The 22298-nt window shown below is 39.3% G+C and overlaps 1 long non-coding RNA gene across 1 annotated transcript in view; it reads right to left on the bottom strand.

Moving 5' to 3' along the window:
- Positions 1–1772: 1772 nt before the first annotated feature.
- Positions 1773–22298, bottom strand: part of LOC148225203 (uncharacterized) — a 32926-nt gene continuing 12400 nt past the window's right edge. Inside the window, exons 2-4 of the long non-coding RNA XR_015804391.1 lie at positions 15320–15458; positions 12593–12721; positions 1773–2676 (exon numbers count right to left, since the gene is read on the bottom strand). This is a non-coding gene — a long non-coding RNA (uncharacterized LOC148225203). The remainder of the gene's footprint in view (positions 2677–12592; positions 12722–15319; positions 15459–22298) is intronic.

Here is a 22298-nt window from a genome sequence, read left to right as displayed (position 1 = left end):
CTCCAAAAATCTGTAAAATGAGGAAAAAAGGCAGAACCCCTATGACTGCCTTGCTCATTTCTCTACTGATATTTGTTGTTAAAAAGCAGTGCATGGAGGATTAACCAGAGCAATTTGTTGATCACAGAGGCACCCCGCATTCAGTGCTACTCTCCATTAATGGACTAGTGGACTAGCAGAACATGAATAACAGGGCCACACACTACTGACTGCTGTGTACAAAGCAAGACTGGCTTTCATACTTATGAAGGAGTAATGACCAGAAATAGGAGGAAATAAGTAACTTTATCCAGACTTTTTCAAGTTAAAGGGACACCAAGATACTAATCTCTTATTACTCTATGTAAGCAAAGTAATGTTTACACAAAGAGTAAGAGATCATGCCCCAGAACATGAACTAGATGCTGCTGCTGAAATTTAGAAGAGAAGGTTTACTGAGAATCTTATCTTAAATTGATTGTGAAAATATTTCTTGCACCTTTCACATAGGCATCTGTCTCTGTGCACCCTGAGAGGACACTATGGTCTAACTATAGCAAATGTAAGCTATTGATAAATTATTTTCCTTCTTCTGAGTGATTCAGTGAAGCCAGAGCCTGAAAATTTCAGAAACATCTTTGTATGCTTTCTTGTCAATCCATCAATCTGATGGGTCAGTACCCAACTCATTGTGCCCTGCATTCTTTTTCTGACAGCTGAATCTTTTCTCATAACAACAAATCCTACAACAGAGCACGTAGAAGTGCTTGGAGAGTTGTGCCGACACACAAAAACATGTAGCCATGGAAAGGGGTTTTAACCCTTTAAGTGTGGCGGAAATAAGATGCACAGCTACATGGTCATCTTTCATGACAGGAAGAAAGAGACATGTTTATTCAGAAACACACTTGATTTTATAGCATGACTCACAACTCCAAGAGTAGAGAAGAGGTGATTGGTTCAGAGAGAAAACACCCCATTCCCAGGGCCTGGTCACGTACCACAACAGGTGTCGTTATTAATTCCTTTTATTTATTCCTTTGTTATTAATTCCTTTTTATTTTGACCAAATTATCACTCTGGGAGAAATTCTCCCTAGCCTTGAGCTGGACCAGCTTATCGGCTGGGAGCAGAGCTGAAAAGCTCCAGCCTGGAATATTTTTCAGGCTGTAATTTTCTTACTTTCTCAATATGTGTCCCACAAAAAAACCGGTATGGTGTGACATAAGTTTTTAGTTCCTAAGTCAGTTCTAAAATGCTCTGCCAAGTTTTTCAAATAAGGCCTAGAAAAACAAGCTGTCCTTGCTGAAGACGTAACCCACTCACAGCACGAAGGACAGAAGTGATAAGGGGTGTTGAGTAATGTCCCCATAAAACACGCTCAAGTAGCTATGTCCACCAGCAGTAGCAAACTTATTTATCCACTGAAAATAAACAATGATACATGTCTATTCAAATTGTATGTGCTCTCCAGATAAGCAAAAGGTGTTTTATTTGTCAGGCCTACAGCATCTTCCAGAGGAAAACCTCCTACTTCCCTCCTCCTACTTCCATTCCCTTTCCTTATCCTTTCTCCAGCAGGAGCATTTTCAGAGGTGTACTGTCCCATACTGCTGTCTTGGTTCGAAAGACAAGTGTTTGCTAAGAAAGGCAGGAGCCTCTCTTGAAATGGACAATATAAACCCCCTCCCTCCAAATTATTATAATTTTGAAATTAAGGGGCTCTCAGGCAAAGATATGGGAACAGGAATAACAGTTCTTTATTAGGAAAAATTAAAATAAAAATACAGCAATTAAAAAAAACCAAAACAAACCACTAACAGAGTCAGAATACAACCGACACCCCATCAGTCATGGTGTTGGTAGCAGTCTGATTAAATTGTGGCTGCAGCCCTCCTGGAGTGACAGATGTGGTTCTGTTGAAGCAGTGGTCCTGTAGAAGGGTGCAGAGGTCCAGTGATGATGTGGAAAGGTATGGTTTTCCTCTGGAATCCAGTGGAAAAAGGCTGCTCTGATGTTCCAAATCTCAGATTTTATCTAGGTAGGAAATGCTTGGCTCCTCCTCATGGGTGGACCCATCTCACAATGAGATGATGTAATTTTATCAGCCATGCAGTGGGACTCAATGGCCTATTAACAAAAGATATCTCCCTGGAGGAAGGATGGATTGTGGAAAAGATAAAGAACACTGCCTCACCTGGTTTTAACAGATGGACCATTAACAGAAGATATCCATCCTCCCCCTCCCTGCCCCCCCAAGATAAAGATCACTGCCACACCTGTTTTCAACAGATGGTGATAGAATACATACTTTTGGTTACATCCTGCTTTGCAAGCCAAGACAACTGCATAAGAAGAAGTGAAAATATGCCTCTGAATAACCTCCATCTCTTTTGCTTATTTGTCCCTTTTGCCCTGATGTCCCTTCATCTCTTTCAGCTCTTACTGGTCTTACCTCTGCTGCCCACCCAACTGCTCAGACATTATTTTCCATCTCCCAAATTTCCAAACACCTGAATCTAATACTTCTTCACCCTTCCATGAACCTTCTTTTCCATCCATCATCTGCCTAGCAAAGGAGGTAGCAGCTACCATTTCTTCATGCTGGGTTTCCTTGTGGGAGATTTTTCACATTTTTTTTCCTTTCTCCCAGTTCCTGTGCTGCATACCCACTTTCTTGTCCAGAGCTGGAGAAACCTAAGAGGGGAAGAATGGTGGATAACATCCCATAAGAAGAGGCTGAATGCAGGCCTGTCTTCAATGCACACAGAAAGCACCTAAGAAATCAGTTACTGAAAGACTAGTGATAGAGATATTTCACAAACCAGACAAAAGGCTTCAGAGCGGTTAATCCTCAGCTGAAAAGTCAGGCAGGTTTTTTTCCCAGTTGTATCAAGCAGGTAACCAGCCTGGCAGTTCATTTAGCCATGGAAAGATATCTCATCTGATAAAAGCAAGAAGCTTTTTTTTTAGACAGGGACACCTTTGCAAAATCAAATCAGCCATTAAAACATCCCCAAACCTCCAAAAACCCTAAGTTTCATGGTACTAAAAAAAAAAAAATTCTACGTGAAAGCTGTCCAGGAGAGAACAAGTCACAGGGGAGAAATAGTTGTCACACAAATCTGCAGGATTTTTGCACCTTTTTGACAGAAGCTCAGTATTAATCTATTCCTCTCTCCATTTCATACTAGCTACTTTTGAGGTCAGATGGATTTTTACAGGATTCAGGCTTAATATCACTAGCAATTTAAGACCATGAAATACAGAAAACAAACCAGGGCTGTAGCCAAAGGCTTTATGTTTTTTCTCTCTACTATTAGATTTTTTAAAATTTCAATTGGATAGTTAGTTAAAATTCATATACAAACTAAAGAAAAAAACAGTAATTTCTTGTATCTTGATATTTCCCTTTAGAACATGGACACAGTTTTATGTACCCTGAGTATGGAAAACATTGCAGAAAAAGAAAATGCTACGTTGTAGGGTAAATGTTACATATACAGAATTGAAATAATTTTGTTATTCATCTAGATGACACAAAGGCTACATTGTAACATTTTTACTCCAATTAATGACACCATTTCACTAAAATTTCCATTGACTACCAGGACGATTCAATTAGAGCCTGAGTGCAAATATGCTGTATCTGCAGCCAAGGGATGCATTGACTTCACATTTCAAATCAGCTCTTTGTAAAATAGTGTCCAGCATGAGAATAATTCGGCTCGTAATGAGGGCGTTATGGAAAGTTAGCCCCCTTAGTATTCTTCACATTGTGAAAGGTGCCTGGCTCATGTACAGGATAAAACCTAGGCATCAGATGATTAGGATGAAATCAATCTAAATTAAATCCTTAAGTTAAGGACAGAAAGGGATGTTCCTTTTCTGTTCATACTTGAAAGAAACCAATAGGGGGTAGAGAAGTTATTTGCTTTCCTGTGTATTATAAGACACTGTCCTCTTTTCAGGAGTGCACCTAATGTCATTGCAGGGATCTCTGACACCAATGACAACCACAGTCATTCCTCTTCCCTTCATCTTGCAGGTGGCAATTTTGAGGTCCTCTTCTACTCTTGTCCTCGCGTGAGTCTTCTAGTTAGTAAGAAAAATTTTGGAAGTCATCAAGTAGTTTGATGGGTGGAGTAGTTTGAGAAGCTGTAATTTTAAGTTGTTGTGTAGTCTGTTTTGCTGGGTTTTATTGGAAGAGCTTCTTTCCTTTTCTATTTGGTGTAACTGACAAAATGAAGCCATGGTTAAAAAATAAACCAGCTCCAATTATCAGCAGCATTGTAATGCACACTCACATCTTGACAGTTTTTCACAGCTTTCCAGTGTAGGAGGAGAGTGCTTGCCACTAGAGCTGTAAATATAGTTTTTAGAGAAGGTTTCTGCTACTTTTTGGCCTACCTACATTTGAGATAAAAAAATTGAGTATGACCATACTAAATTTTTGAACAGGACATTGTAAAAATATGAAACAACAAGGAAAGTAGAGCTCAGAAATTACAGAAAATCAAAACTCAACCTAAGCAAAGAAAAAAAAAGTGAAGAAGAGGCAGAAACATATTCAGTATAGAGAGCTGTTAAAACAAGGATAATGGCTTTACAAGGAGATTTTCATTCAAAAGGATATGAAAAAGAAAATAAAGAGGTAATAATCATCCATCCATTTCAGCACAAATAGTTGTTTTGTACTGCATGTGTAGATTTCAGTTGTGATATAATTTGCCAAATATATAGTATTCCTACTATTAATATGCATTTGCCTGCAATGAGGAACAAGACCTGAACTATAAATTAGAATATCATTTTTTTAAAAAAAACCTAGACTACTACTTCAGTCTGCAAGACCAGCAAAAAAATTTCAATGAAGTACTTACAAAAGAAACAGCAAGAGGTCAGAGAAATGTCAAGTGCAGCACCTTTTATGGGATATGCTCCAGCCACCCAGTAGCACTGCAAGATGCCAAACCAAGCCGGTGCAGAAAGGATATTGCAAACCATACCACATCATTTCAGTAAGATGCACCAGTCTTGACTTGAAAGAGGACAGTCTTGGTGCTTATCACATCCTTAAAATTTTGCTCACAGTAACAGTAAGACAGAAAAGTGGACACATCTTTTTCAATATTGACTTTAGGAAAATTAAGATTTTAAATATTTAATGAGATTACTCATAAATCCTTCAGTGATTTTTAAATAGCTACTTCTGCTCAGGTTGTCAATATTCTAATCAATATGTCGAAGGACAAATGCCTTGTTGCAGGGCAGTTGTACTTAACCCAATTCTTCCAAAATTAACAGGTAGCCTTCAATCATTTTTCAGTATACATAGGTTTTTTCTCAAGAAAAATTGCATCTAAATACCTAATGTGTATGTGTGACCTAATATTATTCATAGTAATGTTTCTGGGTAAAAAAAAAAATTTAAAAAGCTGCTGAAATCAGAGGTCCAAGTTCAACAAATCATCAGGCAAGTTCCTGACTCTAGGTTCTGCTAATAGTCTTCATTTACATTTTGATACCAAGCAGTCTTTAAAAAATTGAAAAAAGTTGAAGACATCACAAGTGTCATTTTCTTCAGTCATAGTATTTCCACTTGAGAACAAAATGACAGTGAGAATCACGAGAGCTGTATGGCTTATGATAGTAGTGAAAACCCCTCTTCTTCACTCTATCCCAAAAGATATCAAAGGAAATTATCTACTGCACATTGTGGGCATAATCCACTATTACTTTACAGTAATGTTGAAGGACTGTAGAGAGAATGTTAAACACAACAGTGTTGCTTTTACAAGCTCTAGTGCTCTGGATTCTCACTGCTTATTTCTTTGGGTTCTTGAAACATCCCATAAAAATATACGGATGGCTCCTTAGGCTCACTCCAGAGATTCACCTCATCTGTAGCCCGCTTTCAGATGGCTGCTAGAAGAAGATGATGGGGGAAAGAGAGCTGTAAACCACACATGCAGCAAGATGATCCTTCCCCTGGCACATTTTCCCACCTTCTAGCTTCTTTAAGTGAAGACAGACTTTGAATAGGTGTTTAAAAGAGACAGATTTCACAGTGATGAAATCCCATGTCTGCTGTTTTGACAACCCAGATTGTAACCTCTGGTCTAACCCCAGTGTGGGTAAGAAGTATGACACAGTGATTTAACACTGCACATTTTCTCGGTGAATCAACGTATGTATTCAGGACAGGAATTTCTTGGTTTTCAAAATTATACTACTACAAGCAGGATACTTAACAGCAACATGTAATTCATTGCTCCTTCTTGGCTCTTGTATCTCTTACTCTTTGCATAAGACAATAGCTTTTTACACTTCCAACTTGACTTTGAATGGGGAGATTCATGTTTTTTTCTGTCTTTACCACTGAGGGAAGAAAATAAGATCCAAGTAAGTAATCCTCACTGCCTTCAGTAGGATTGCTCTCCCAGATCTCTATGGGGGTCTACTGCTTACTAAGAGAAAAACCAACATTCTCCAGATGACAGGGCCTCAAAGGCAGGGTTGTACAGTGGGATGCAGGTTAAATCAGAGCTCAGAATACATGGGTCTTCATCCTGGCTCTGCTATTTGTCTTCTGCATGACCAAGGTTGAAGCATTTTGGTGTGTCTCAATGACCACTCAGTAAAAACAATACAGATACTTCTTGTGAAGTCTTTTCTGGTTTATGCTTTCCATAGCAATGGTTTTTGCTGTCATACACTCCCACTTTTTATTCCAAGGCTTGTTGAGACCCCTAAGATACGGAATGGGACTAGATGAGAAATAGAAGAAAAGAGTCTTACAGACCATATGCTGGACAGTCATCATCTGACATTACAGAGGAGACAATCTTGATGAACAGTGGTTGAAAAAAAACAATATATTAAGAAGAAATCTGGAAAGGCAGTGTAAGGGGATGAACTCACCGTGCTCAACATAACTGCACAAAGTTTTGATGGAGATATAAAGGTCTATGTGTCTTCTGCTGAATGTATCATGTTTTCATACTCATTTATTTAATATATAAAAGTTTAGTTGAAGGGGGCTCAAGGGGAGTTGTTTATTTGGTGTGTGTCATGGTTTAACATATGGTTTTATAACGCTTGGTTTTTAGTTAAAGAGAAAAATCCATGAGTCAGTGTAGAGGTAGAGCTTTGGCCACTTCTCACATTCAGAAATGTCAAGGGCCAATTGAATGGCTTTAAGTTCTGATTTTGTGTCAGGAGGTGGCTTTGAGGGTGCTTCCCTTTGATCATCACTGTCCACTGGCAGATCGGTTTTGCTGAAAGAGAGAAATGGCCGAAGCTCTATCTCTATACTGATTCATGGATTTTTCTCTTTAACTAAAGCTATGTTAAACCACAACAGTGTGTTTGGTTGGTTGGTTTGTTGGTGTTGGTTGGTTTGTATAATCGGTTCAAACACATAAACTGAAAAACTAATCTGGAAAAATTTTAATCATTTAAATATTTTAAATCTTTTTAATTATTTTAATCATTTAAACAAATCACTACGATAATTTTATGTCATTCTTAGCTGCCATTCTTGCCTCCAGTGCTAAGACTTCAAAACATTATTTCTTTCATTTGGTTACAGAGCATTAATAGATGTCCAGTGAATGCCAGCAGTGGGGGAAAAAGGCAACACATATACACCATGGGAGATTAAATGTTTACAGAAATTGTGCTGGAACAGCAAATTATTAAATATATATCTTTTGAGAATTTGGGATATTGATGTGAACTGGAATAAATGCTGAAATTATATATTTAGCCAGCCTGAAGAAAATGAGGCATTTTGAAAACAGACTGGGAGACTCTCATATCTCCAATACTTTTGCAATATGTGATTTAACCTACCATGACAGCCACAATACTGAGGCTTTGCTAATTAGCTACCTTTCAGTAGCACACTGTATAATGAGAACATCTTCATAAGTCTCTCACAGCAAACATGTTTCAGAAAAAGCTGTAGTAAGATTTGCTATTAAATGTCCCTTGTTAAGAGCATAAATAGAAAGGATAACTAGCTCACCATCTACCCTTTTCCTGTATTCTGCACCATGCATACTCTGGGGAATAACACCGACTAAATTTAACTGTACACTGCTGGGAAGAAGAGCTTGGATTCCAGCGGGACCTCAGGTGGTGACAAGTAGCAGCAGCAGCCAAGGCTAAGCTTAAAGTAGAGGTGTCAGGAAGAGATACAGTGTCCTTCTGCCTCACCTGGTTCAGCAAAACCTACTTAATCTGCTCTACTGTGAGGGACAGCACTTCGGCAAGGAAAACATCAGGTTCTCTTATGTAAACAGAAACAAATAAACCTGAAAAACAACATGGGGTAGGAACACAGCAGAAAAGCTGCCGGGAAGGGAAGGTTGGCGGGGAGGGGGGAGGGGGAAAGGGGTTGGGGGGGAGATTAATTAATTAAAATCCTTCCATTTCAGGAAGCTGTATCCTTGTGGTCTGAAAGGGTGAAGCAGCCCCACAGACACTTTTTTCCTGCACTTCTGCTTCATAGCCCCAGCAGAAATCTGCATAAGCGCTACCCTGAAAATTAGGGTAAACTAGGCATTGGCGAGAGTCTAGCACCATTAAATATGTTTCTCTTATCTTCTCTTCCATAGGAGATGACAGGTGCTATGGATTGAGCACAGCACGGCCCATCAAAGAACTGTTCTGGTTATAGCACAGCAAGGCAGATAATACAGTAAAATTGAGTGCTTTTGAAGCAGGCTATATTACTGCCAGCCCTTTAAGTAGAGTACAGAAACTTTGTTAATAGGGATGTTTCAAGCTGGGTTTTTTGGGAAATGACTCAGCTTTGCCTCATGTTGTATCACCAGATTTACTTTTATGCTATTCTGGATATCCCACCCAAGTCTAAGAAATTACACGGATTATCTCTTTCCTCTGGATATGATTGTTTGTCCAATTAACACAGGTAGTGGAAAAGACCCAAATCCACAAAGCAGAATAATTACTAGAAAAGGATTTCTGAGGATCCCAAAAGCATTGGGGAGAGCTGTGGGAAGCAGAAAACTCAAACCATGCATGATGGTATGAACAGCCCATGGCAAATAATCCTTTCAGTAAGTAGCATTTCCAGTTTTCTCTGATTATACAGTATTTGACATGACTTATCTCTGAAACAGATATTAACAAGGATTAGCTGAAATACACTGCCATAAACCCAGCCTACTTTAGGCTGTGTCAAGCTCTGGAGAGCTATAGATGTATTATACCCAGAGCAAGCAAGGTTGAAGCTCCGCACTTCAGGAAGAAGGGAAAAGGAAGGTGGTGAGTCAGGAAGAGGTGGAAATGCCACAACATTTAACAAGAAGTGCTGACAGAAGGGGTCTTCTGCAGGACCTGTGGGCTGCATGGATGGCAACTTTTGGTACAAATCCCTCCAATGATTCTCACCTCAAGGGGGTGGGGGATCTGAGGAGCATGAAGATGTTTCTTCACTGCAAATAAGGTCTGCAAATTAAAATGCCAGTGCTGGTAATGCTAAGCGCTGATAAAGCTTTTGCTTCAAAGATATAAAAAGTGGCATGGAAAAATCATCCCACTTAAGAAGCTGCAGTTTCAGCAAACTACTTTCTGAAAGGCAGCACACTGTCTTACCATCTAGAGACTTCAAATCACAACTACTCTTCTGAGCATTGTTTCTCTATTCTCTCCTTTTCAGCTGTCTCTCTCTGGTGAAAGGATGATCCCAGAGACCCCAGTTCTGCCACGGGCACGCAGCCCATCCTCATTTCTCCCTCCCTTCAGCAGACTCTGGGGGTTCTTGTTTCAGTGATGGTTAGTCTCCTCGCTGCCTCCTGCAGCCCCAAGCCTGTGCTGCAGCCAGTCCATATGCTTCATTCCACAGGAGCAGCTGTGACACAAATTAAACAAGGAGCCACAGAAGATTTCACAAGAAAGACCAGAAAAACAGAAAAGAGGAATCATTTCCAGAAGTGGTTAGTTTTAATGTCAAAATGCAAGTGTGGAGCCTATTTTGGCAGCAGAACCTAGGAAAGTGAGACATTCTCAGAAGTTAACGAATTTAGGCTCCATGCCAAGCCTGTTTCTTCCAGATGTGTTGAAGAAATTTGTTTCTTTTGTCTCTTTGCCTGACAGCTGCATCACTAACTGGAAATTAGATATGGGATCTCAATTGCCATTGGCTCCTCACTTTATTTCCTGCAACCAGTGCATTACACTTGGGATTCAAAATGTGGAGACAACAAGTCCAATTCAAGAAAACAACACTCAAACTTATTCCATTAAAACACTCAATATATAAAGGAAAATTTTAGCCAGAACAGGAAGAAGCAACAAAACATCACCTTCTTAATAGTACCATAATTTTGCCTGCCTCCAGTCACTCCATCTGCACAAATGAAATGTTTGCCACATCCCATGAGCATGGCAGAGGCAAACCTACCCCTCTGAGGATGGGGAGTGGGAACATAAACCAACCATTAACATATTAGCACTACTGGCGTATCTCAATAAACCTATCTAATGCAACTATTTCAAACATGGTAAGCCACTATTACATTTCACTGCACTGTCTCTCCATCTGAAAAGGTTATTGTTGTTACAGTCTAGATACTACTTCACTTAGCTCATCCTATGAGAGATGCTAGATGCAAAACTGAAGATTATTACCAAGAAAACCCCTCTGTCAGTCCTTGTAAGTTGCTCCTCTGATTTCATCCAAAAATAAGATTACCCAAAGGCTTTAATGAACTATGCTTAATAGATGTCTGATATTAACTGCACCTTCATAAGAGAGATAATATCTTTTCCCCGGGCACATATCACTCATACCCTCACATAAATCTAGTGCTTGTTGAGTGGGCCTATTTAAATCATCTTACAAAATGTCAGACAGATCAGTTCTTGCTCCAGTTTCTAATTTCCTGATATATAACAGATACGCACATCCACAGTTGCCAGGCAGCAGATCTCAGGCTGTAGCCTCCACAGCATTATTCTTCCCAATTTCCATATTAATTATTGACAGGTTGAAATATATTAATTAGTAGCAGCCAGGAATGGCATACTTCATTGTTAAACACTGAGATTACCTGGCATAGCAAAAGAAGGCAAGTAATCTTTAGGGCAGTATCTGAAGGATTGATTGAAGCAGAAATGTACAGAGGATATCCTCAGAGGCAAGAGCTCCCTTTTCCAGCAACAGGCATGTCCTTTCTCCTTTGCATCTGTATCACCAGCACAGGCTCAAGCCTTATGCTGTGTAGAAAGAGCCACAGCCAGGACAAATTAACTGTGTGAACCCCTATGTATGCATGATTCTGAAGAATGGCCCACAAGGCTGAGGAAGGGCAAAAGTTGGCAGGTTCAGCTTCTCTTGCAGAAATACCTTTAAAGCATCATCCAAACCTGGGCCAAAATATTAGCAAAATTCCAGACACACACAGCACATCTGAGCTGAGGAGGAGCTAGACCTTGGGCTTGGTCATGCTGGTGTTTCTGCTTGCCTCAGTGCATTTTGTTACCACTTTGTGCAAGAGACTGCAGGAATAAGTATTCCTGATGCAGGCTTAGCAACACAAGCTCATGAGAGGAAAGTGGAGACAGCCTGCCATGCTTGGTAGCAGTGCCTGGATGGACCACATTCCTTACAGCTGAGAAAATTACAAAGCACTCCTTGGGCCTGATGATGAGATTTCCCTCGGGGTACACAATCTCTTCTCTTTGTAGTGCCTGGTCAGGCATACACAGTGCTGGGAGATACGTGACCTGTACAATCAGAAAAATGTCAGCAAAGCCAAAAAACATCAGGTCCAGCATCTGCTACTGATAACCACCTGAAAGGCAACCAGTCCTGAGAATTTTTCCCCATTAGAACACAAATATGTTATCTCATACACTCCCTCCTGAATACAAAAGGAAGGAGAGCAAAAGTTCTCAAAGTATTAATACTAAGAGAATCACTCATATATATACAATGAGCAAGAACACTGTGTTTCTCCGATGATATTACTTTAAGGAGCTGTCATCCAACTGTATGAACACTCATTTGCACACACACATAGATCAAAGGACTCTAGCCTGCCCCAAAACCTTCTCCTTAGATGGTGTCATAACTCATTGCCAGGAAAATTGCTAAGACATCATATACTTCCAACAGGTAAGATCAAAGGGAACCATGTATGAAAAACAGATTACCTACTTGTCCACACAATCTGCTTCTATACCCTTAAGAAACAGAAAGCCAAATACACCAGTAAGCTTGACTTATCACATGCACCAGCTAACCACCTGTTTCTGGGTGAAATCAGGAAGAATCTTCCTCTGATTCTCTACACATGCAATTATGGAGATTGTGCCTTCCCAGTAAGGGTGCACCTGCTGATGCTTGCTTTGCCCGTCCTCTGCCTAGTTCTTAACTATTCATGAGCCAAGGATTATTGATTTCCAGGCTTTATTTCAGGCTCTTATTATACATTGAGGTCTCAGTGGGTAACTAGAGGAATGACTTGTCACCATTCAGCCATTTGAAAAATTGTTAGTGGCCAGCACAACCTTGGCCTGGCTTGTTTGGCCAATATGATTTAAAACTGAGGGTATGCATCTGCATATGCTTCCCTACCTGTGACCCCTGGAATTTAGTTTCTCTTCTATAGTGCTGAGAGTCTTCCATCGCCATTCATTCAGCAGGAGTTTGAGAACACTGAGCATTGGAGTGATTCCGTGAAAATGAGCATTCCTTGAAAATGATCTGAAAGCACAAAGACAGACACAATCAAGACACTAAGGGATCAAATGCCTTGTCTGTCTCTCTATTTTGAGAGAAAATACTCTTTTTCATCATGTTGCCCTTTTCACTTCATTTCAAACAGCACACAGATTTTTCCACGTTAGAGTATCTTCATCTGCAGCCAAATAAAAACATTTTGATATTCAAGACTATTTTGGATTCATATCCTTGAAGTCTGTAGAGGCCCATTAAAAGGCATGAGGTATCCTCATTAAATGTGGCTTTACAGGTGAGTACAGCTACCATACAAGCATCATATAAGGGTAAAAAAAACAAACTAAAACCCTCTTAGTCAGAAGCTTATCTAAGCTTGAATTAACAGCCCGCACATCCAACTTCCCTTTTGCTGTGTGCACCCTTGCTGCAAATGTTAGCACCTCACGCTGCTCCAGTAATTGTGTCAAAAAGGGCCATCAGATTCAGATCACTGTTTCCCATATTTCTGAATGATATTTATAGACTAAGGCACTCCAGGGTACAGTGTATGCTTATCTTTTGCACTTTAAAACATGGCAGGGGTACCGTGGTTGTGGACTAAAGATGTATTAGCAGCGTCATGTGGTGACAAATTGCATAATACCTGCTTTTGCTAAGTATTAGCTCTTGTATGCTATTAGTCCCTTGCTTTTGTGAACAGTGCGTTTTCCCATGAAAGAATAATATAAAACTCGGTCAAGGCAGAGCTGCAAATAAATGCCAGTACATTAAGCTGAAGAAGCTTTAGAGAGCGTATCTGTCAGCAACCAGGGAGGCAAAAATGTTTGAAAGCACCAAGTTTACACGCAGGAAACTGGTGACACATCACACCATTGCCTATGTCACTTCACATACCACCACAAGGCAGAGTCTATCCCAAGGGTAAGGTTGCTCATCTACAAAGGTTAAATCTCATCCATTTGGCCCACAGTCCACATAGCCAAACTAGGCTGAAGGAGAAGTGGTATCCTATGGGGCCAGGCACCATTGCACTACTGCTCTGAAGGCAGCAACAGCCATTTAACCTTGCTTGCACAGATATTTTGGAGCACTCAGCATTGGCTGCTCTTGTTGGAGCACAGTGCAGAGGCACCATCCTGCGGTCATAGAATGTAGAGGGTGTTGCAGGAACCAGCCCACAGTGCGGTCCCTTGATCTCAGCACTGCACTACAAGAAAGGGAAGCTCCTTATCAGCAACATGGCTCCATTGAAAACACTGGGACAGCTCTGTTCACCAACAGCTGATGAGAAACCAAGAAAAGACAGGCTAATTCCCATGTTTTGTGGTAAAAATGATGGAAAACTGTATTAAAAATTAGGTCTTTCACTGCTCTGTCCTGCAGCAGATTAAAGCAGAAGTAGAGCTTGGTCTGTCAGAAGAGAGTGAAACCCAGACTTGTGGGACGTGGAGAAGCACTCCAGCTGAGGACTGAAACTCAGGAGCAACAGTCCCAGGGCTGATGGAAAATATACTGAATAAGCCAGTGGTGCATCAAAATTAGTAGTAGTAGTAGTAGTAGTACTAGTACTAGTAGTAGTAGTAGTAGTAGTAGTAGTAGTAGTATTTCTTGGAAAGAAATTAGGAACAGGGAAGACCAAGGGGAAAATATTTAAACAGCAAGAGGAAATGTAAGATGATAAGAAAGGCTGAATACAAAATACTCCTTGCTGAAGCAGGCATTTAGCCCCAGCACCAGAAAGGCACATCTGGTGGTGGCCTAGGACTCTCAGAAATTTCCTTATGGTGTTTGTTTGGAACTTTAACATTAAAAAGGGATACAATGTCTGGTTTTGTTCAGCACAGAATTTCAACTACATTTTCACTTCACAAATGTGACACAGGTATATGTAGGTATACAGTTTTCATGCTTCTGAGTCATGGAAATAACATTTTATTACAAGCTGGTGTGGCACGCATGCTAACAGGAGGCTGGAGCAACTGAGTTTAGGAACATAGAGAAAGTGATGCCATCACTATTCTATGAGACTTATATGCAACACAAATACCCCAGTGTTACTTAAGAAACTACTCTTAAACCATCTGCAAATCTTAATTAACAGCATGATTTCTGCTGCACTGCCGAGCCGTGCCGCTGTTTCCTTGGCATGACCAGCGAGGTGAGGTCTCCTCCAGAGACGATGCTGGGTCCAGCAGATGAGACATGGGACAATCTCATGGAAGGCAAAAATCTGTGTCTGGTTCATACACCACTTCATTTTACAGTAATAAAATGACCAAACCCAACATCTTTCCTTTTCACCAGCTATAAAACATTGATACTTACAAACCTCCTGTAACTACCAGAAGGGCTGGAAGGCACAATACAAGTGTCCAAAGTATCTTATGATTTTGCACAAAGGAAACTATCAACAGATTTACAGGTCCAGAAACAGGGAGGACAGGCATCTGCCCCCGCTGCTCTGCCCTGCCTAAGGAGCTCTCCTGAACAGAACATTTGGGAGGTGCACTGCTGGTTTCAGTAAGGTTATTATGCAAGGAGGGAGAAACAACTTTCTGTTCAAGGCAATGACATGGAACACAGAGAACTTCTTTAGCTTTAAGACTGCTGCAGATTTCTTACCGGCTTTGACTTAGCTGTTTAATCTTCCTGCGCTTTCAGTTATCCCATTAGGAGAATTGGGAGATAACCCTTTTAATTCACATGGATGTTGTAGGTGCATTCAAGTTGTTGAAGAGCTCTGATATTAAGATGATTTAGGCTATAAAAACACATAAGTATATTAGGAATTTTGTTGCTAGCTGATTCCTATTTCGTAATACCCACTAAAACTGGCATATGGAGTTCTTAATCTGTAGATAAATTCATTTTAATCCCCAAATCTAGTCAATGGCACTGGTTTGCTTTAAGATCAGTGTAAACCCACAGAAGTCTTGCTATCCCAAACCATTTGGATATTACTGGGTTAAGAGAAAACAGAAAAAAGAGGAAAAGAAGTAAAAATAATGGAGAAATAGAACCATTTAATTATAATCATTCATAATTCATCAATGTTTCAGCTGGTGTGTTTAAACTTTTTACAAGTAGATCCTTGCATAAATTTCCACATGCAAAGTGTCATTCATGCTAATTTAGTTTTTGCAATTCAGAGGCCAGTTCAGGGACACTGTACTTCAAAAATGTAGCGTTAGTTTCAAGCTGAACTATGAACAGAAGAAATGTCTTGAATAAATTAATCATGGGGTTGTTGCAACTCCCTAGATGTATCGGAAATGGTAAATTCCGTGACCCCTGCAATGTCCTGTCCTCTGTTCCCTCTCCCCTCTGACCATACCTAGCTAGCCGAGATCCAATTTCTTCCCACCCCCCTTTCAGACCGTAGAAAAGACCTGTGCCCCCTGACCTCGCCCTCTTTCTCCCTCTTTCTCCCTCTTTCTCTCTTTTCGCTCTTGGAGGACCACAAGAAATAAACCTCTGCAACCACCGCAGGGGGGAAAGAGCCTCTTTTGTTATCTTTTATTCACGTTCATGTGGCAGATCCATGAGGCTTCACCCTAACATCTGACCTAGTCCGGAGGAAAGGTAAAGACTCAAGGGTCAAAGCCACATGGGGTCTTTATTTTTACTGCAGCAGATCACATCTTAAAAAACCAGCAAGTATTCTGAGGATTGCATACCATATAGCAAAGAGGGTATAAATTGTACTGGCAAGAATATAACTAGCAAAAACACCATAACATAAAGTTTCCACATCATGTTAGATATAAAGTGTCCTCTCATAGATCAAACTTCAGACTGAATACAATGAACTTACTGAAATGAGTATCACTCTTGTAGTATGACTAATGCAATCATCTCATTCATGTAACCTGACAAGAGCTTTCTGTATGTGAGATTTAAGGTGAGAATTTAATAACATCATTGAGCTAGAGCTAATGTCATCTGGAACTTTAAATCTCTCAGATGGAAAATTATGAGCACATAACAACCCTTTGTCGAGTTCAGATAGTGATTTAGAATGGTAAATTTGCTGAAATGTCAAGACTGAAATGAAAGATCGTGTTAACATTTATTCTTTCACAATAAAGAATGAATTTAGGAGCTCAGGAGGGCTGGTGTGTAGAGCCCTATATAAAACCAAGCAAAGTCTGGGCAGATGCTATTTCAAACTTACTCTTCTGCCTCCGTGTTTTACTTTAAACTTATCAGAAGACAAAAAAAAATCATCTATTTTGCAACTGGGTGTCTTTTAGCTAGATAATTAACTAATGTTCTTCTAGTCTGAGGCTCTTTGGTGCAGAAAAATATCCATGTGGCAATAGTAGAAAACAATGAATACTTCAAGTGGCATCCTAAATAAGCTCTAAGCTGTGAAGAATGAGAGAACTTGACTTTAATTTCCTAAGACATTTCTGTTGTAAAGGATCATGACTTCTAGTCTTCCTGCAACCTGGATTTGATGGCAAACCTTCATCAGACTGTAAAAAAGAAATCAGATTTTTAAAGGAGCTAAAAAGACATCACTGTGTTTTTAAAATTAGCAAGGGATTTTTTGAATGAGTAGATGAGTTGTCTTGCCAGAAGATATTTAGGTCTATGTATATTGCCAGTAGCAGCAGCAGACAAAAGCGAAGGAGTCCATTGAAGGGCTAACGATCAGGGGGCATGATTTGGGTGAAAACACAAAATAAAATTTCCAGTTTTCTTTTATAGGTGATTTTACAAATTAAATAAATGCAGAGTCTTCATCAAACTTGACATGAAAAAAGCATTTGATGAAATGTCATGTGGGAAAATATTTATTAAGCAGGATATGACAGAGATTTGTGGAAGAAATATAGTGGTATGGATTTTAAATGGAAGTTCTTGGGCAAAATGGAGCTGATAATGGCTGTAGCTGAAAAATCAGCATGAACCATTCACATCTCATATCTTCATATAACAAGTTAAAAACAGGACTGAGCTATGACATTTGCTGAGGGATATCATTGGTAAAGATGAGCATTAGCATATTGTGTGGGAAGTACCCGGAACGTTCAAAAACAGGAGTAGTGGAAATTGAGTCAAATTGCCTAGTACAAAAGTGTCATCAGCTTGCACTTACAGACTAGAAACAAGAAACTTGTCTCTGAGCTGAGAATTCATTAGTCAGTGATGACAGACAAGGAAAAAGGCCTGAGAGTTATTCATAAAAGACAGGATGACTGAGCCATGATGGAAAGTGTAAATACAGTCCTTACTGTTATCAAGTAAAAAATGTTTTGATAGAAACAGGGACATATTAGTGCTGTTATAGAGATCAAAGGTGTCACAGTGGTACCAACTGCAGTATACTTCCAGGCAATCTTATTTAAACAGAAACAAAATTTGAATCACAAGCAGGTAATCAGGATAATTAAGAAAATTAACAGCTTCTTCTTTCAGAAGGATGCAAACAGAAGTGAAACAAAGACTTGAGGAGCTATGAATGCTGTCCACAAGCATAACAGAGAATAAACACCTTCTAGGAAAGGTGAAGATCTAAAGGAAAACATGCACTGAAAAATAATCAATTTGTCATGATAACAGATTAAGACAGAGGTCAGAAGAAAAGATGGGCAGAAGAGCCTTATTCCTGTGGGAAAGTAGTCAAACAAACACAAAAAGGAACAAAAACTCCTTCTAGGTTTAGGGGGCACTGTGATACTCTTCCTGGCATGGTTATATGGCCTGAGTACTTGCAAAACAGATTTGCCTCAGCCCAGGTGGATCCTTCCGGTTCCATACCCCTATGTATTGCTCTTAAAAATATAATATTTACCTCCCACTCCCCCTTTTGCATTCCCAACTCAAATATCAGTGTTTGGACTTAGTTGGTGTTCTGAAATCTGTGGATGTTTAAGAGCTCAAAAAAGATATTCTTTTCCTTCTTTCTGAACTAGCTGAATCATAAATACTGCTATGAGTACCTGACGTAACCTGATAAAGACATGGTATAAATCAAACAGGTGAAATTGAGACTTTAATCCTGCTAAAAAATATATTTGTTACCAGAAAATAAAACATCAAAATAGGAATGGATGTACAAAGGAACAAACAGACAGAAAAAGCTTGTTACAAATTATTTATTTCATGACTGTCAATATATCACCTGATTATAGCAATTCTACAAAGATTTATCTTACATAATCTTCTGTGATGTTACATGTACTGAATCTTCTAATATGTGAGTATTAATTAAGTAAAAAAAAATAAATAAACAGCTGAGAAGCTGTTTATGAGTTGCTTGGAAGATATTGTGAGAAGTGTTTGATATTTTTTAAAACCTTTCAGTGAAGGGGGGTTCAGTCATATTATTATTACTTGCAATGATCATGTAGTTTTCTTTACACAACACTTCCACATAAGGCTTCTTTGTAAGTCTGACTTACAGCCAGAAAGGCCTTTGGTATTATGGATCACCCTAGGAGCAAATTGCTTTCATTTTCTTTTACATTTCTGAAGTAAGAAATAATTTCACAAATTTTTTTGGCACCAAGAATACTCTGACTCACAGGAGTGGCAGTGAGAGCTGGTTGCATCCTAGATGGACACTTTTAACATCAGCACTGAACAAAACTTAGACCTTTTTTCTCAAGCAGGATAATTGCATTGGCCATGATCCCATTCATTCTCAGATGAGTAATGAAATATATGTAAGTGAAAAGCATTCGCCATTGCTGGCTATGTTTTGGGTACAATAACTAACAGAATAGAAAAAAACCACAGATTAAGCAAAATCTTGAAATGCACAGACCTCAGATTTCAAAAGATAGCAGAGGGAGATAAAATATGAGACAAAGCAGAGATTTTTCACCACAAGAAATCATGCTAAATCTGGCAGAGACATACCAGAACAGAATATGAGTGGGAGGAGCTTCCCATCCAAAATTGTCCCTTCCCACAAACTGTGTGCAACCAGTACCTCAACAAGATCACACCTGGCTCCCCAGAGCCCATCCTGGAAAATAAAAGTGAGGACTTAAAATAGCCAAGAAACATTTTCAAAGAACTCCAATATCTCTTTAGCACTGCTTCTTCCATCTTGTCCAGTTTTGATTCCTCTTTGGTGTAAAGGTGGCTGAATTTTAACCCTTGGATAATTATCATTCTGTTCAATTAAGGTTAAAGGCTATTATCTATGCAGATGTCACTCCAGAACAGCATAGAACACTTTTTGTTGGGAGGACCTTTATAGGTCACCTAATCAACCAGGTGATCATCAGGAACAGGATACAAGGCCAAAGATATGTTCTTAACTTACACTCTCAGAGAAATGTAGTAAGAATTTATGAAATTATGTGAGAGTGTGGTATTTAAGGGACCTCATTAAATTTTTCCTTCTGTTTTTGTCCCCTACAGGTGTAAAACACTCAGCCAACAATGCAAACTACGTGCTACTTTTTGTTTTCTTCAGATTGAATCTCCCACTTAAATGCAGAAGGACAGATTCCTGAGTACATCCAGAACTTCAGATAGGCCCCAGATAAGCAGAGGTTTGTTCCATATCATGTGTCCTTGTAGAAGTAAGACTTTATGACCTGTTTTTAAACCTAAACCTACCAATCAGATGACCATGCCATCAACCACAGCTACAGTCATGGAGACTCAGCTTCTGACATAGTTTATAGGGTGGCTTGTCCATTCTAGGACCAAGAGTGCAAAGCTCTGTTGTATATTTAAAAAAAATATAGGGGCCATCTATTGCTGGATTCCTGGACTAGTGACAGAGGCTTTGCTGAGAGACAACTGACTTGAAACTCTTCTTCTACCCCATCAAAAATATGAAACCAAAACAATCCTTCTGTTACAGTACATTCAGTTTATGTCCCAAACTGGGGCTCACATGGAGTAGTACTCTGCTCATCCTAAAATGATCTCTGCCTTTTCCCAGCCTCTCTGTCTTCTGCTTGTGCATTTTGCTTCAGTTGGACAGGAACAAGAGGTACAGAACAAAGCAGGGAAAATAATCAGAGAAATAAACCCCATTTGTCAGCTTAATTTGCTGATATATTCGACAATCCATTCAATTTTTTAAAGTAAATGAATGCAGCTTCCCAGAAGCTGGGCTTTCTTTTGATTTGTCAACCTATTGAGAAGTCAGATATTAAAATCTTTGACCACCATTCTCTGGAACTATACTGAACCCTTAATTCAATTTTTAATAGCTGTTTAATGTCCCAACAGGAGTGTTTTTATAGGCTAGTTTCCAAATTTTCCCACTGAATACCGAACAACTGATAAGAGTTTGTTTTTTCAGTCATGTATGTAAAGAAACTGTAAATGAGTCCTTATTTCACAAATGTAATCCCATAATATATTGGGTACTTCTGCTCAGATCCAATAAGGCTTAGATGAATGTCCTTCATTTCAAGGACACTTCCCTCAGTTGAGTAATGCACTCTAAAAAGAGGGGATAATTAATGTATTTAAATTTTTTAATGTGCATTGTTAAGCTCTTTCCCACTACAGGTGCTATGCTCAGGTGCATTGACAGGATCCAGATACTTGACTGAAAGTGTATCAGACAGTTTAAAACCCCCTTTTCCTATGAATTATAGCAGAAGTTTCTCATTGGGGTTCAAAGTCTGTATAATCATTGCAGCTATTTCATGATCTTATCAACAGAATCCATATTTTAAAGATTCCTTTCTAATTTCTGAGATATCCAGAATGGGAAATTGGACTCCTCTTATTTATTATTTCCAGTGATCTTTTCAGATAATCTTTACAGAGAATTTTGTAAGCTCTTCTAATTACACCAGAAGCATTTTAAGCCATGCAATGTGTTGCTCTGTTGCTGGAGTAGATGCAGAAAGAATTTACTATCCAGGCTCAAATGTTATGTGGCTATTGCTGACTTAAACAGGAATTGTGGTTTTAGTGGGATCTTGAGCCAGAAATCTAACTTTCTATGTGCTTTTATAACACAGCAAAATGAGCAGTCATGAGGTAAACAAATGTCAGGTTAGAAATGAGAAATTTTAAGGACTATTGAACTTTTTTTTAAATGTTCCCGGAGGACTGGCATAAACTTATGTAGCGCCTCTACTTCTGTAATTGTGATATAATGGGAGAACTCACAGTATTCAGTGGTTCATTCAGTGAACTCCTACAGCTTGGTAGTAGTAACCTTGGCTGACATAAAAACCACAAGGATTATCACAGCATCTGCAAGCCTGAAATAGAGTTTCAGATTAGTTTGTATATGTTACATTTTTCATGAACGTTAATTTGCAGTCCTGTTTTGCTCGAAACTTTTTTTGTTGTTCATTTTTGGTGGCCATTCTTCATTTAAGAAAGGACTTTGTTTTCAAATTAATTGGACAAAAGGTAGAGTTTGAAAGAGAGGTTAGACAACTTTATTCCAGGTCTATGTAAAATAAGAGCCATCCAAAGTAGCATTAATGTGCCCAGCATATGCCACCCATGTCATTGGAGTCAGGTGAAGAAATAAAATGCTGAAGGTCACAGTTATTGATGGACAGTGCTCAAATACAAGACAATGGATGGAAATGAGCATGGCCAGATCATTTCACTTAGCACTTGTACACAAGTTTGGTTTTGCACCAGGGAATGAAGA

The sequence above is a fragment of the Sturnus vulgaris genome, chromosome 1 (genome assembly GCF_052056855.1).
Source record: "Sturnus vulgaris isolate bStuVul1 chromosome 1, bStuVul1.hap1, whole genome shotgun sequence".
Taxonomy (NCBI): Eukaryota; Metazoa; Chordata; class Aves; order Passeriformes; family Sturnidae; genus Sturnus; species Sturnus vulgaris.
Note: the sequence above shows the minus strand (reverse complement) of the source record. Positions and strands in the feature narration are given on the sequence as shown.